Below are 16,685 nucleotides of genomic sequence, written 5' to 3' on the forward strand. Positions count from 1 at the left end.
TTGGCTGCTGGGTGTTCTCGGCTGATGACAGGATTCTGTGCCGTTCAGCCAGCCTGTTCAAATATAAATATCTTGGCCTTTAATTTCGCTTAAAGCTGTAATTCTGTATCTTCATGGCATTGAAGCCAACAGCAGCTATTTACATGGAAGCCGCCTGGGATCAGGCTTCAGTGTGAGATAGAAACTTTTTTTGGAAAGGTTACTGGCTTTCTGGAGATCAAACGTGTGAGTTTCACCTCATCAGCATGCAGTAAGCATGCTATAGCATTAAATATTGAGAAGTCTTCCACAGATACTATTAACACTGAGCAGGAGCGAATGCAGAGGTAAGCTAAAGTGATGAATAAAAAATAATCACACTCAGAATAGCCTGTTTGTCTTAAGTGATAAATGTGCTTGAAACCTTCTCCTCTGGTGTTGATTTATCAGCTCCAGACATCAGTCAGGGGTTTATAAATACTCTTCTGATCAGTCAGTTAAGATGAAAAAATACCCATTTAACATTCATCACTTTCACTTCTGCATTTCAGGAAATGTTTGTATTTTAAAGCAAGTTTGAAAACTTGAAAGGCAGATTTTCCTCCGCATCTGTTTCCTTTTCCTCATCACCTATTTTGTATTGTGTCAAGTTGGGATAAATGTGATCGGTATAAAGACAATTCAGAGAGGTTTTCTGTGTCATTTTTACATGTGATATGAGACACGTGCACTGTTCAGTTGATCTTGGAATAGTGGATTTTATGCAGAGGTATCAGGGAATGCCACTCAGGTCACGCAGCCGTCTAGACATCCAAACGCAAATAAGGTACCGAGAGAGTGTACCAAGGGGAGATCAAAGTCAAAGGAAATATCCAGGAAGAGTACCTGAGCTGTGGGGTCACAGAAGAGCCTCCCACCCCATAAGAGAAGGTGAGGCATCGAAGAACAGACTGAGTACAGGACAGAGCTCACTGCCATTTGAAACTAGATGGGCCAGCAAAGAAAGGCCCAAGCGAAGGAGTTTTGAGCAAGGAGGACCACTCAGGCTTTTGGTTGTTTAGAGGTGGACCCATCTGTTTCTGGGTGCACCCAGCAGGCCAGATGATCTTGGCAGAACTAGGGAATGAGTCGGTCATGTTGGTCATCATCTTTGTATCTATAAGCAAAGGATCTCATCTCTTGTGTCTCTTTACCCAGTGGACGTTCAGATTAAGTACATTCTGCAGTGTACTTAGTGTGGAATGTACGGCAAACGTGTAGATTGTGTACCCTTCATATTGGAAAAGTGGTTTACAGACTATTTCATTCAGCAAGTGTTAATTTGGAAAGAATTTCCTGGACTATTGCCAGAAAATATTTCTACTGAAAACACAGTTAAAAAATTCAAGGATGGACCAGACAAATAGTCTAAGGCAGTGGAAACTTTCAGTTTACCCATCTTGCTCTATTAGCTACTCCTTCCCACCCTGTAGCCATGGGAAATACTGTTCTGTGAATATACTGGTCAGGTCTTTCTTCTTGCTTTTGGCCCCTGCATTTGTACATCTTCCTGTCATTTGCAATGAAAGAATGAACGGTTTTCATACCCTAATCCTCCCTTGTAATTAAGACTCCAGACAGTGGTTTTGTATATGGCAGTTTAATGATTGTCCTAACACTGAATATGTGTTATCCTTTATGTGTGTGTTTGGCTGTGTAGCTTGGCCTTTATATAATCACAAAATTATAATTCTCATGCTTTAAAAAAAAGACTAATGGCACTTGCCTGGTGGTTCAGTGACCAAGACTCCACACTTCCAATCAGGGGACCCAAATCTGATCCCGCAGGCAGCAGCTGAAGATCCTAAACCAGCAACTAAAACCTGGCACAGCCAAATAAATGAATAATAAAGTTTTTCGAAAGAAAAAAAGGGAAGTAGATAAATAAAGACTGATGATACAGAATTTTGTTTTCTCTTCAAGACCAAAATATGGTTGTGCCCCCAAGAGAGTGGAGGCTCTGCACACACACAGCACATATACACAATTGCCTTTCTCTGGTATGGAGAGATAATTAAGCATCTTACATAAATGAGTTTTTCAGACATGATCAGAGTCTGTCCCTTAGCCCCAAATCTTTCAAGGACTTTTCCCTGCCCTGGTAAATGCAGTGCCCTGAAACCCTTGGCCTTCTCTTACATGACACCAGGTCGTCCTTGTGACGGTTGGTCACCAGCCTGTGTAGCTGCTGTGATCAAGGGACTTCCGCAAGAGCATAGAGTTGCTCCGCCTGTGTGTTTTCCAGAAAGTAGCCTCAGACTCAGATGTATTTGCATATTCCTGTCTAATGTTCCTTTACCCTCACAGCCTCAAAATCAGAGACAGGCCAGTTTACTGAGTGAGCGTGGGCTCGGCAGCCCTGGCTTCAGCTCCCTGCTCTGCTCCCCGGTAGCTCTGCAGCCTTGCCCCAGTCCCCGAACTGCTCTGTGCTCCAGAGCTGCTCATTAGAACTGGAATTTACATGAGATCCCTGCAGCCCGCCACCTCCTCACAGCTTGTGCTCACCTGTAATCTTCATATCACCACATCCAACAGGCTTTTCCCTTCTTTTTACATCAACTGCCTGGAGAATCCCACGGACAGAGGAGCCCAGCAGGCTACAGTCCATAGGGTTGCAAGAGTTGGACACAACTTAGCAACTAAACCACCACAGTTGAATAGACCAGATGAAAAGTTGGACTTCCCAGGTGGCGCTAGTGGTAAAGAACCTGCCTGCCAGTCCATGAGACTTAAGAGATGTGGGTTTGATCTCTGAGTCAGAAAGATCCCCTGGAGGGCATGACAACACACTCCAGTATTCTTGCCTGGAGAATTCCATGGACAGAGGAGCCTGGCGGGCAAAGGTCATGGGGTCACAAAGAGCCGGCCACAAGTGAAGTGGCTTAGCACTCACGCACAATAAAAGTTACACGTAACCTCAGAGTATGACTCGATGAGTATCTGTAAACCACACCCATGTAACCAGCACCCAAATCAAGATACACACATGACCAGTCTCTCGGGTCTCCCCCATCTCTTTCCAGAGTAACTACTGCTTTCTAACACCATATCATAACTGTCTTTGTCTTTCACGTTGACATCAGTAGGATTCTGACTGCATGCTGTTGTGTCTGGCTTCAGTCACTCGGCATTTTGTTTGTAAGACTCACGCATGATATTGCATGTAAGTGAAGTTCCCTCATTTCCATTGCTGGATCCTAATCCATCGTGTGCATATGCTATCATTTGCTTACCCAACCTACTACCGACAGGCACAAGGGCATTTAGGGCTATTGGGATAGTGTTGTTACTAACGTTCTTGTACAAGTCTTTGGGGAGCACGTGGGAACATTCTTGTGGGTCTGTCCCCAAGAGTAAAAATGCTGTAGGATGTTCAGTTTGAGTAGATTTTCCCAAAATGGTTGTACCTTCTGACTCTGCCCCCAGCAGTGTTAGAGAATTCCTTTTGCTCTACATTTCCTCATGTGCTTGTCTTTTTATATTCATGAGAAATACTGGTCCAAAGGTTTCTTTTTCTGTATTGTCTGTGTCTGGTTTTGACATAAGGGTAATGCTGGCTTATAACATGAATTGCTAAGTGTTTTCTGCTCTTCTTTTGCTTGAAGCAATTGTATAAGATTAATGTTAATTCTTCTTTAAATGTTTGTCAGAATTCTCCAGGGAAACCATGTGGGCTTGGAGACTTTTTGAAACTTTTAGAAACTATTTTCTTGATAGTTAAAGGGCTACTCAGATCATTTCACATTGGGTAGGTTATGGTGGTATGTGCTTTTCAAGTAATTAATCCATTGTGTCATTTTTTTTTAAGATTTTTTGACATGGACCATTTTTTAAAAATTAATGTATTTATTTGAATTGGAGGATAATTACTTTACAATACTGTGGTGGTTTTTGCCATACAGCAACATGAATCGGGGAGCCTGTGTATACATGTGTCCCCCGCCTCTGCCTCCCTCCCCCCATCCCTCTGGGTTGTCTCAGAGCACCGGGTTTGGGTGCCCTTCTTCACGCATCAAATTCACCCTGGTCATCTATTTTACACAGTGTTTCTGTTTTATCTTTTGGATTTTGACCCCAAGTTATGTGGGATCTTAGTTCCCCAACTAGGGATTGAACCTACATCCCTTGGGTTGGAAGGTGAAGTCTTAACCACTGGACTGCTAGGGAAGTAGCGTCCACGATGTCATTTAAATTGTCATATTTATGTGTGTAGAGTTGTATTCAGAGAAGGCAGTGGCACCCCACTCCAGCACTCTTGCCTGGAGGGTCCCATGGATGGAGGAGCCTGGCGGGCTGCAGTCCATGGAGTCGCCAAGAGTCAGACACGACTGAGCGACTTCACTTTCACTTTTCACTTTCATGCATTGGAGAAGGAAATGGCAACCCACTCCAGTGTTCTTGCCTGGAGAGTCCCAGGGACGGGGGAACCTGGTGGGCTGCCATCTATGGGGTCGCACAGAGTCAGACATGACTGAAGCGACTTAGCAGCAGCAGCAGAGTTGTATTACTTCATTGTCCATTTGAAGTCTGAATCTATAGTGATAGCCCCTGCTTCATTCTTTTTTTAAAAGTCTTTTAAAAAATTTTAATTTGTTTATTTTTAATTGGAGAATAACTGCTTTACAATATTGCATTAGTCTCTGTCATGTATGAATCAGCCATAGGCATACGCATGTCCCCCCCCCCGACCTCACTCACCTCCCACCCCATCCCACCCCTCTAGGTTGTCACAGAGCACCTGATTTGAGCTTCTTGCACCGTTCAGCACATTCCTACTGGCTATGTATTTTACATATGGTCATGTATGTGTTTCCATGCTGCTCTCTCGATTCATCCCACCCTTTCTTCCCTCCACTGTGTCCACAAGTTTGTTTTCTGTGTCTGCATCTCCGTTGCTGTCCTGCACATAGGTTCATCAGTACCGTCTTTCTAGATTCCATGAAAGTGAAAGTCACTCAGTTGTGTCCGTCCAACTCTTTGCGACCCCATGGACTGTCCATGGAATTCTCTAGGCCAGAATACTGGAGTGGGTAGCCTTTCCCTTCTCCAGGGGATCTTCCCAACCCAGGGATCAAACCCAGGTCTCCTACATTGCTGGTGGATTCTTTACCATCTGAGCCACAAGGGAAGCCCAAGAATACTGGAGGGGGTAGCCTATGCCTTCTTCAGAGGATCTTCCCGACCCAGGGATTGAACTGGGGCCTCCTGCATTGCAGGTGGATTCTTTACCAACTGAGCTCTCAGGGAGGCCCCTACAAATGCATTAGCATACCATATTTGTTTTTCTTTTTCTGACTTACTTCACTCTGTATAGCAGGCTCTAGGTTCATCCACCTCATTAGGACTGACTCGAATGTGTTCTTTTTATGGCTGAGTAATATTCCTTTGTATACATGTACCACAACGTCTTTATCCATGCCCCTGTTTCATTCTTAACACTGATCTTTATTTTTTTCTTTGTCAGTCTTACTAGAGCTGTATCAATTTCATTGTTCTTCCCAAAGAGCTAGCTTTTTGTTTCACTGATATTCTCTGTCAGTTTTTCTGCTTTCGATTTCATTGATTTCTTGCCTTTATGATCTCCCTCCTTGCACTTGCTTTGGATTATTTTGCTCTTCTTTCTCTGCTTTCTTGAGGGAGGCTAGATTATTGATTTGCGATTGTCCTGTTTTAAGAATAATCATTCAGCGCTATGCATCTCACTCTCAGCGATACATCTCATAAATTTCTCTATGTTTGTACTTTCACTGTGATTGAGTTCAGAGAGACATCCTCTTTGATGCTTTTAGAAGTGTGTTGTTTTATTTCCAAGTGTTTGGAGATTTCCTGTGATCTTCCTTGTATTGATTTCTAGTTTGGTTCTATTGTGGTCTAAGAATACATCCTGTATGATTTCAGTTTTTATAAGTATATTGAGTACTTTTTATGACCCAAGATATGGTCTACATTGGTATATGTTTTATGGGCACTTGAAAGAATGTATATTCTGCTGATGTTGGGTGGAGTGTTCCATAAATGTCAGTTAGAACCTGTTGGTTGATGTCGTCCTTGCGTTATTCTATATCCTTGCTGACTTTCTGTCTAGTTGCTCCATCAGTTGTTGGGAGAGGAGTGTTGAAGCCTCCAGCTGCAACTGTGGATTTGTCTATTTCTCCTTTCTATTCCATCAGTGTTTTTGCTTCACATGTTTTACTGCTGTTACTTTGTGCACACATTTGGGATTGCTACGTCTTCTTGGTGGATTGACCTTTTATCATTATGTATGTGCCACTCTGGGCTTCCCAGGTGGCACTAGTGGTAAAGAACCTGCCTGCCAATGCAGGAGACATAAGAGACCTAGGTTCGATCCCTGGGTCAGGAGGATCCCCTGGAGGAGGGCATGGCAAGCCCACTCTAGTATTCTTACCTGAAGAATCCCAAGGACAGAGGAGCCTGGCAGGCTACAGCCAGAGGGTTGCAAAGAGTTGGACACAACTAACTTGGTACACATCGTCCACTCTGCTGCTGCTGTTGCTGCTGCTGCTAAGTCGCTTCAGTCGTGTCCAGCTCTGTGCGACCCCATAGACGGCAGCCCACCAGGCTCACCCATCCCTGGGATTCTCCAGGCAAGAACACTGGAGTGGGTTGCCATTTCCTTCTCCAATGCATGAAGGTGAAAAGTAAAAGTGAAGTTGCTCAGTCGTGTCTGACTCTTCGTGAACCCATGAACTGTAGCCCACCAGGCTCTTCTGTCCATGGGATTTTCCAGGCAAGAATGCTGGAGTGGGGTGCCATTGCCTTCTCCGGTGTTCCACTCTAGCTCTCCTAACTTTCTTTGTACTGACGTCTACTTTACTTGATGTCAGTGTGGCAGCTGTTGGTTTCTTTTAATTGATGTTTGCATGATATAACTTTTCCCATTCTTTTACTTACAACCTACCTATATTGTTATCTTTGAAATTGGTTTCTTACAGACAACATATGGTTGTCTATCTTTTATCCTCTTTGCAATTTCTGTCTTTTAATTAAATGTATTTGGACCATTTACATTTAATGTAATATTGGTTGAAAATTAAGGTAACTAATCAATATAAATTAATGTAACATAATGTTACATTAATGATAATTAATTATGTTAGGACTTAATCTATCATTTTAGTTTTTGTCTTCTGTTTGTTCTCTTTATTTTTTCGTTTTTCTGTTTTCTTTTTCCTGGATCCCTATAGGTTCCTTGAACATTTTGTGGAATTCCATTTCTGTTTATGTACAGTAGTTTTGAGTGTGCCTCTTCATATAGCTTTTTTAGTGCCTGTTCTAGGTATTACATTATATACGCATAACAGTTCACTGGTGATGGGATTTTTAAGTTTTCTCCCTTAGGATCCTGTAACTACCTCCATCACAGAACTGATAATATGAGATTTAGTTGTCCATCTTCCTGACTTCTTGAGTGAATGACCTGAATCTTATTCTGTGCCTCATTCACCTTTACTTCCCTGCTGCATACCATGCTGACTGGCGTCTAGCAAAAGCGTCATCTTCCTGTAACCAGATGGACACAACTACCTTTTCCTTCACTTATCTTCTCCCTTCTCCCTATCACAGGAGGACACTGCCTTCCTCTTCTCAAGAGTTTCCTCTCAGTTACTTGGGGACTCACTCCTTGAACTCTTTTCTGCCCCTCCTCTCTACCAGAACTACTCACTGGGTCACAGTGTCTGCAGTGGGTCTGCAGAGCCACGTGGGCTGGGCTCTTTTCAGGCGTTTTCCTTCTGAAGTCTCTTTTCAGAAGACTTACAGCATTGAAAGCTGTTGCTTATCCCACTTTCCTGGAGGTTTCGAGCGTCAGATGCTCCTTGTTTCTTGCCTGTCCTCTTCTCAGACTCCTTTGCTGACTGCTCCTCCTCCAGCCAGACTTGAATGTTGGAGTCTTTCATCATTTATTCCTGATTTATCTTCCCCACTTCCTCTGTCTGTCTCTCTCTCTCAGGGTGATCTCATCAATTCCCACAACCTTCAGTTTTTATATGCTCACAATTTCTAAAGTTATATCCTCAGCTCAGAGCTCTCTTCTGAACCACAGGCCTGCTTGATTTTTCCACTTGGATGTCTCACAGGCATTTCAGATCCAGTTTGTGCTAAACTGGAGTTCTGGTTTTTGCCACCCCTCTCCCTACCCACACACAAATATGTTCCCCTTGTGATTGTTTCCATTTCGAACCTAGAACTGCCAGACACCCAGTTGTTCAAGTCTGGAAACATCGGACTCATCCTTGATGACGCCCCCGTTCTGCACTCCAATGTTAGTTTTATCTCCAAGTCCTATAAATTCACAGCTGTTAGTCCATCCATCTCACCTCTTTCCATCCTGGCTGGTCTAAACCAGTTCAGTAGGAACCAGCGTATCTCTCTTCTTACCCCTCTATAATACACAGGGATCTTTTTAAAAAGATCAAGTCAGATCATCAACATCAGATCCAGTCATTCCTAAATTTAAAATCTTAAATGGGCTCCTATTCCGCTTGGGGTACAATCCAAAGCCCATAGGGTAGCTGACCGCACCCTCCACAGGCTGGCTTCACTCAGGGCTTCCGCTTCGCTTCACATTGAGATGGGTCATGGTATTTCCACTCCATGGGTCTTTTTTCAGCTCCTCCAGGAAGCTGAGCTCAGGTGGCTTAGGGCCTCCATAGGCCTCCCCTCCCTCATTTTTTGCCCTGCTAATACCTACTCATCTTGGAGGTGCAGCATAAATTCCACTTCACCAGGGAGCCTTCAGGAATCTAACTTGGGCCCCTTGTTGGTCCTTTTCCTGATAACCTAACCTTTCTTCTTAGGTCTCATTATAATTTCAGTTATGCGTTATATTTATTTTTATAAAATATCTCTGCCAACCAGATTGGAAGTTTCCTGAGGGGAAGGGACTGTATTTGGCACAGCAGAGGTGCTGTGTACTTGCTGAACGGACATGTGAATGATGCGTAATGTTAAGTTGAATTAAGAGTACTTCCTGCTGTCTATTGTTCAGTATCAAAGATGACTTTCAGTCTATTTCTTTTATTAAACACTGCGATTTTTCAAATTAGTCTTAAAAGAAGATCAAAAGTGTTGACAAAGAAGACGAAAAACACAGACCCAAGGTCAAAAGTTGTAGATGAATACACAATTCACCTACCTATTTAGGAGAAAAACATTTCTCCAGTCTCTGTAGAAATGTCAACAACTGCTTTATGCTCAGTTGTGTTCAACTCCTTGTGGCCCCATGGACAGTAGCCTGCTGAGCTCCTCTGTCCATGGAATTCTCCAGGCAAGAATACTGGGGTGGGTTGTCATGCCTTTCTCCAGGGGATCTTCCCAACCCAAGGACTGAACCCAGGTCTCCTGCCCTGGGGGCAGATGCTTTACTGTCTGAGCCACCTGGGAAGCCTGCAGCTTCATGCCAGGGCATACTGAGGTTATAACTTTGAGAAGTCTCCAAAACCAAGAGAATGGATTTCTTCACAGCCTCCCCTTTCACTCATGGTAGAATTCTGACTGTAATCTCTAGAACTGGAATTGTGACCAGGTTTAATGAATTTGGAGGTTTAAGGAAAATGGATGTTCAGTCTCATGTTTATTCTTATAATTTTTATACCTTTGACTAGAAATATGACAGATGATTTGAGAGTCAGAGTTCTTGTTTGGGTAAATTAAGGAAGGACACAAAATATGTGTGGCACCTCCTTGCCTGTGACCCTTGGTTTTAACATTTCTGGACACCAGTATTTCTTTGGAAGAAAGTGATGGAGTTACAAGATTTAAGACAAAGTGCTTCCTGAAAGTACTAAAGGAATTTTTTGGTGGATCCAAAAGGGAGAGATGAATTATATTGCATATCTTCCCATTCAGTGAAAAAATGAGTTCTGGGACTTCGCTGGAAATCCAGTGGTTAAAACTCCATGCTTCCACTGCAGGGGGCACAGGTTCAATCCCTGGTTGGGGAACTAAGATCTGGCATGCCACTCACTGAAGCCAAAAATAAAATAAAAGTAAACAAATAAAAGGCAAGTTTAAGAAATGAGTTCTGCCTGTCAAGTGAGGAGGGCGAGCTTGGGTGGTTGGACACAGCAAGTACTTGGTTGAAATTATTATAGCTAAGGTGTAAGGACAAGGCCACATGATTAAAACATTCAACAAGGAGCAGCTGAGATGGTGTCAACTGCAGACAGCGTTTCAGAGACGACAAATACATTAACTCAGGGAAGTAAGGCGCAGGGATCCAAATTGAATGGCTGTGTGTGTGCCTGCAGCTTCCAGTAATTACATTATCCACACATATTAGGCAGTCTTTTCATTTTAATTATATAACTGCATTTTTCTCTTTAAATGAGCATGGTTTATCCACTTAAACTGACAGTTTTAATTTTACAGGCAGTGATCATGGGATATAATCTGCAGAGGGAAATTTTCCTACTGGCATCATTTGCTTCTCACAATGAAGAAAAGTTACCTTTTAATCCCCAATCAATATTTGGAGAGCACACAATTAATTTAATAGATGTCCACATAGTTAACACAAATCTGCAAGTTAAAGAGCCAGTTCTTTGCTTCTTCTTAATGCATAGAGTGCTAATAATCTCTCTCAAAAAGAATCTAGTTGTCTGAGAAAAATTCTAAAGCTTCGCTCATCAAGGTGTCGGGATTATAGGTGAGGCTGCTCTGAGTGCCGAATTGCAGTTCTAACTGCTTTTTGTTAATGTTGGTTTCTTATGAAGAAGCGTGCAGAACATTCCCATCTCAATTTTCTGCTCTTTACTGTAGAGGTTGCTGGGTAAGTAACATCAGCTCTGGGTGTAATATTAAAAGCAGATTGCCAATTGTAATGGCCGCTGTTCATTTTCTCCCTTGTTCCTTTTTAATATGACAATTGCGTAACAGAAAGCAGAGCTTTTCAGAACCTCTGAAACCATCAGCAGGGCATGCCCATCAGTCACCAGATGAATCAGCTGAATGACATGCAGATGTGAAGTAAAAATACAGGAGGTTTTTGCAGCCCAGCTCCATGTCCCTGAGTGCATTTTTCTTCTCGGGATCAGCTTGGTGGATGCTGAAGTTCTTTGCCTGTGAAAATTTATTACCCGCAGAGTCAATCTGCATTCAGGCGGCCAAGTCTGAATAAATAGAGTCATTGTGCTTGTCTGGGATTTGTGGCCAGAGTTCATCCAGTCAACTTGACATTCACATCTCAGGAGATTCATAAAAGCCAACACCCTGGTATGTGCTCTTGATTCCTGCCAAAATTGTGTAGAATTATATAAACAGGAGTTGAAGCAGTAATCAGGACCAGGTTTGAGGGCTGAGGCTCCAAAATCAAGTTTCTGCTACATTAGAAATGACCTCTATCATAGATGGGATTTGTAGCCAACAAGAACTAAAACATTTTTCCATAAAAGTCATTCTCAGAACAATCTTGAATGCCTACTAAATGTCAGATATCGTGCAAGATGCTGGCCTGTCAGTCTTGATGAATTACACATTTGTAATCTTCATTACGATCATTTAGCCTCAAAAATCCAAAATACTTTTTAAATGCTGGGAAATGCCCTGTTCTCAATGACTGTACAAAAAAAGTATGCATTACATATATTAAATGAGAGTCACTCAGTCATGTCTGACTCTTTGCGAGCCCATGGACTGTCGTCTGCCAGGTTCCTCCGTCCATGGAATTCTCCAGGCCAGAATACTGGAGTGGTTAGCTGTTCCCTTCTCCACGGCATCTTCCCAACCCAGGGATCAAACCCAGGTCCCCCGTATTGCAAGCAAATTCTTTACCGTCTGAGCCACCAGGGAATGTATGTAATATATTACACATATTAAAGCTAATAGCAAAAATAGAAAAAAAGGAGTCATTTATGTTTGTTTTTATTTTTAGTGTTGTCCTATCTTTCATTAGCGTTGTACCTAAGCTCCCTATCCAGTTTAATTATACTGACTGGTCTCTTGTTAATATGGAAACAGAACAGCAACTGTCTTTGAAAATGATCAGATCTTTGTCATATGAAGTAATCATAATTCAAACTTCAGTCACAGTCAGTGAAACACCAGTGTTCACCAGGAGGTTTTTGTCTGTTTCTTTGTTTAATGGCCCTAAAGTTTAGTTAGGTAATATTTTATACATAAAAATGTTACTATCACCAGAAGCAAATGCAAAATTATTTTAAGATGGCCAGTTTTATTACATGATACCACTCTTTTTTTTAACTTTTTGTTTTATATCAGAGTATAGCCAATTAACAAACAATGTTGTGACAGTTTCAAGTAAACAGTGAAGGGACTCAGCCATACATATACATATGTCCATTCTCCCCAAAACCCCCCTCCCATCGAGGCTGTCACATAACATCAAGCAAAATCCCCTGTGCTTTATAGTAGGTCCTTGATGGTTTACATGATGCCAGTCTTTATAAACATAATTTGTGAGAAGCATAAGCATAGATGGGGATACACAAGAATGTAGTTAAATCTTTTTTATGTTAATCAACAGGCATTTCCAAAACTGAAACAGTCAGCCAACCTAAATGTCATGGAGCTCAGATATACCAAGGCCCACAACCTTGTCTTCTAACTCTTTTTTCTCAAATCTCCTCTGGGTACCTGAGATTGATGGAAGCTTAGTTGTGTCCACTCAGCTTGGACCATGGGATGTGACTAATTTCAGTCTGAGGATCCTCAGTGGGTATCTGGAAAATGAGCAAAATTATGTAGAAATTAAAAGGTGATCCATTAAATTTGGGCAAACACACAGTTAACACAAAAATGGAGACTCATGGCTTTGTTAAGCTGAAGAACTCAGAGGAAGCTACATTTTGGAAACTAAGCCAGGCTCTTTTAATGGATATCAGAACCACCAAAAGAGACTCCATTCAGAAAACAGCAGAAGATAGGCATGCTCTTCTCAAATGAAGCTGCTAGCCGTGCACAGGTTGGCAGAGGAAGTGGAAATCTGCCTCCGAAGGACTCTGATAAGAGAGCTTTGTCCTGTGACTTTTATGGGGTTTTCCCTTCAGTAGCATTTGCAGAGGTTCAGCCCTTCAAGAGTGGGTGCTGCCTGGAGTCTGTGCTATCACTCATACCCAGCCTTGAGGGCCTTCACGTGGGAGAGGCTCTCCCTACAGTCATTCACGTTTCTGGTCCAGGTATGCACTTGGAAAGTTTTATTCGTGTTTGTGTTTTTCCAAGTCTTCTCCAAGTGGGGCCGGTTATCTCAGAAGCACAGCGTTCCTCAGGAGACCTATCTTAGGCTCTTGTTTCTGTAATATGGGGAACAAAATCATTCATGGGAATTCAGTGCCCCTGGGCACTTGCAGTTCCATCCTGGGCAGATCTGTAGCTGAAAGATTGTGCTGAGTAAAACAAGACGATCTTTAAGGAACAGATCAAGGACTTACCAGGTGGTCCAGTGGTTAAGACTCTATGCTTCCCCAGCGGGGGTCACAGTTTCTATCCCTGACCAGGGAACTAAGATGCCGCATTCCACAGAGCCTGGCCAAGGAGAAAAAAAAAAAAAAGAAGCAGCAGACCAGACAGTTTCTGAAATGTCATCAGACACGGTCCTCTTCTCATAGAAAAGCGCTAGAGTATGAGGCTGCCGGAATCTGTCTCTGGGGACGTCTCTGGGTACCTCTCCTTTCTACCTGGACTTTGTTCCTTTTTTAAATCAATTTTTATTGGAGCATTATTGCTTTACCATGTTGTATTCATTTCTGCTGTACAACAGAGTGAATCCCTGATACATATATATCCACTCATTTTTAGATTTCCTCCCCATTTAGGTCACCGTAGAGCACTGAGTGGAGTTCTCTGTTCTAGTAAGTTCTCATCAGTTATCTATTTTATGGTGTTCAGACACTCAGTCGTGTCTGACTCTTTGCAACCCCACAGACTGTAGCTTGCCAGGCTCCTCTATCCATTGGATTTTTCAGGCAAGAATACTGGAATGGGTTGCCATTTCCTCCTCCAGGGGAATCTTCCCATCCCAGGGATCGAACCTGAATCTCTTATGTGTCCTGCATTGGCAGGCTGATTCTTTACCACTAGCGCCACCTGGGAAGCCCTATCTATTTTACACATAGTCTCAATAGTGTATACATGTATATGTGAATCTCAGTATCCCAATTCATCCCACCTTCGCTTCCCCTTTGGTATCCAAAAGTTTGTTCTCTACATCTGTATCTCTGTTTCTGCTTTGCAAACAAGTTTGTCTCTAACTGGACTTCATTCTTAAAAAAGTCCAAGGCAGTTGAAGGAAAAAGACGTGATTACACATGTTATGTGGAGAAAGCAATGGCACCCCACTCCAATACTCTTGCCTGGAAAATCCCATGGGTGGAGGAGCCTGGTGGGCTGCAGTCCATGGGGTTGCTGAGAGTCAGACATGACTAAGCGACTTTACTTTCACTTTTCACTTTCATGCATTGGAGAAGGAAATGGCAACCCACTCCAGTGTTCTGGCCTGGAGAATCCCAGGGACGGGGGAGCCTGGTGGACTGCCATCTATGGGGTCACATAGAGTCGAACACGACTGAAGTGACTTAGCAGCAGCAGCAGCACACATGTTATGTGTGAAAAGACTTTCAAGTATAAACCATCAGGCAGTGGTCAGTTGAGAGATGAAAATCCTAATGCCAATAGTAAAACAATCAGAAGTACTTCAGCTTCTCTTATGTTATCTAATTGGCTTGCAAAGTGAAATTATGAGGCTCTTTCCTAACCTTGACAAACCCATTTTTACATTCAAATATTGCTGCTGCTGCTAAGTCACTTCAGTCGTGTCCGACTCTGTGCGACCCCATAGACGGCAGCCCACCAGGCTCCCCCGTCCCTGGGATTCTCCAGGCAAGAACACTGGAGTGGGTTGCCATTTCCTTCTCCAATGGATGAAAGTCAAAAGTGAAAGGGAAGTTGCTCAGTCGTGTCCGACTCTTCGCAACCCCATGGACTGCAGCCTACCAGGCTCCTCCATCCAAGGGACTTTCCAGGCAAGAGTACTGGAGTGGGGTGCCATGGCCTTCTACTTTGTCTAATTCAACAGGATGTGCTGTGAAACAAAAAGCCAGACTTAGATTTTGGTTCTTCAAGCACAGGTTGCATTTTTAACAAAACTATCAAAATATGTATGTTCCTTTCATCTTGTCTTCCGACAAGAACAAAGTAACATGTCTCTCCCACCCCTGGGTCTGGGTTGCATTCATAGTAACGAATCACGTACGGCAGCAAGGGGAAGTGAATGGGGCTCCACCAAAGCATAGAATGAAGGTACCATAAGGACTCTGTTAAAAGCGCCAAGAGGCATGTGGCAAACCCGCCAAAGCAGGGAGTGAGCAATCCCAGTGTCTGCCCGCTCTGCCAAAGATGAGGGTTATTAATGGGCCGTCGTCATCCTGGCTGCGCTCAAGGTCTGGCCTGTGCTGAAATTGCCCTGTGCGAAGATTCGAGGAGTTATGATTGACCGAAGCCCTGAAGAGCAGGCCAGAAAGCCAGGCAGCCACGTAGAACCTGCAAGGTCTGGACTGCATCACCCTGCACACTCCCAATTTAGCCTCCCACTCCCAAGAACCAGAAACTGCAATTCACGCACTGCTCAGAGAGGGTCCGAGGGCAGCTCAGCCATCAATAGTTGTTGATCTTATTTGCATTCACTTTGAAGTTGACAAACGTGCACGCACACACACAGACTCACTCATGTGGAAGGTGCTATTGCCTTGCCAACATTGTCCCAGAATCTAAACGCTTCTGCCGCTCTCACTGACCTGAGAACTGACCACTGAGCTTGGCTCTTTCACCTTCGACCAACAGCACCAGACCTGACCTGGGTGGGCACTTTACATATGCAGTCCTGTCACAGTGAGCCCTGGAGATTGAAAAAAAAAAAAGGCTTCCCTGGGGAGTTTCTTGCATCTGAGCCCCTTCCCTTCAGTCTCTGGCCCGAACAGTCCACAGGTCAGCAAAGGCAGGGCCAGGGTGCTCTCTGGCACTGTGCGTGTCCAGTTGTCTTACTCTCTGGCTCTGTGACCACAAGCAAGCCAACTTTAGCGAACCTCTGCTTCAGTATCTTAATGTCAGCTAAAGTAGATTTTAAAAAAATATTTTTTAAACAAAGAACCTAAAAAAAAAAATGGGCAGACCTAAATAAACACGTCTTCAAAGAAGGCATACAGATGGCCAACAGACACATGAATAAATGCTCAGCATTGCTAATTATTAGAGAAATGCAAATCAAAAACTACAGTGAGGTATTGCCTCACACCAGTCAGAATGGCCATCATCAAACAGTCTGCAGATAATGCTGGAGAGGGTGTATAGAAAAGGGAACCCTCCTACACTATTAATGGGAATGTAAACTAGTGCAGCAACTGTGAAGATCAGTAAGGAGAGTCCTTTAAAAACTAAAAACAGAAATAACCATATGATCCAACAATCCCACTCCTAGGCATATATCTGGAGAAGGCAATGGCGCCCCACTCCAGTACTCTTGCCTGGAAAATCCCACGGACAGAGGAGTGTGGTGGGCTGCAGTCCATGGGGTCGCTAAGAGTCGGACACAACTGAGCGACTTCACTTTCACTTTTCACTTTCATGAACTGGAGAAGGAAATGGCAACCCACTCCAGTGTTCTTGCCTGGAGAATCCCAGGGACGGGGCAGCCTGGT

General features: G+C 43.4%; 1 protein-coding gene across 1 annotated transcript in view; it reads left to right on the plus strand.

Moving 5' to 3' along the window:
- The window catches only part of AFF3 (ALF transcription elongation factor 3), a 565,373-nt gene that overhangs the window by 443,577 nt on the left and 105,111 nt on the right, over window positions 1-16,685 (plus strand). The gene's annotated exons all lie outside the window — the stretch shown is intronic.

The sequence above is a fragment of the Capricornis sumatraensis genome, chromosome 1 (genome assembly GCF_032405125.1).
Source record: "Capricornis sumatraensis isolate serow.1 chromosome 1, serow.2, whole genome shotgun sequence".
Lineage (NCBI taxonomy): Eukaryota > Metazoa > Chordata > Mammalia > Artiodactyla > Bovidae > Capricornis > Capricornis sumatraensis.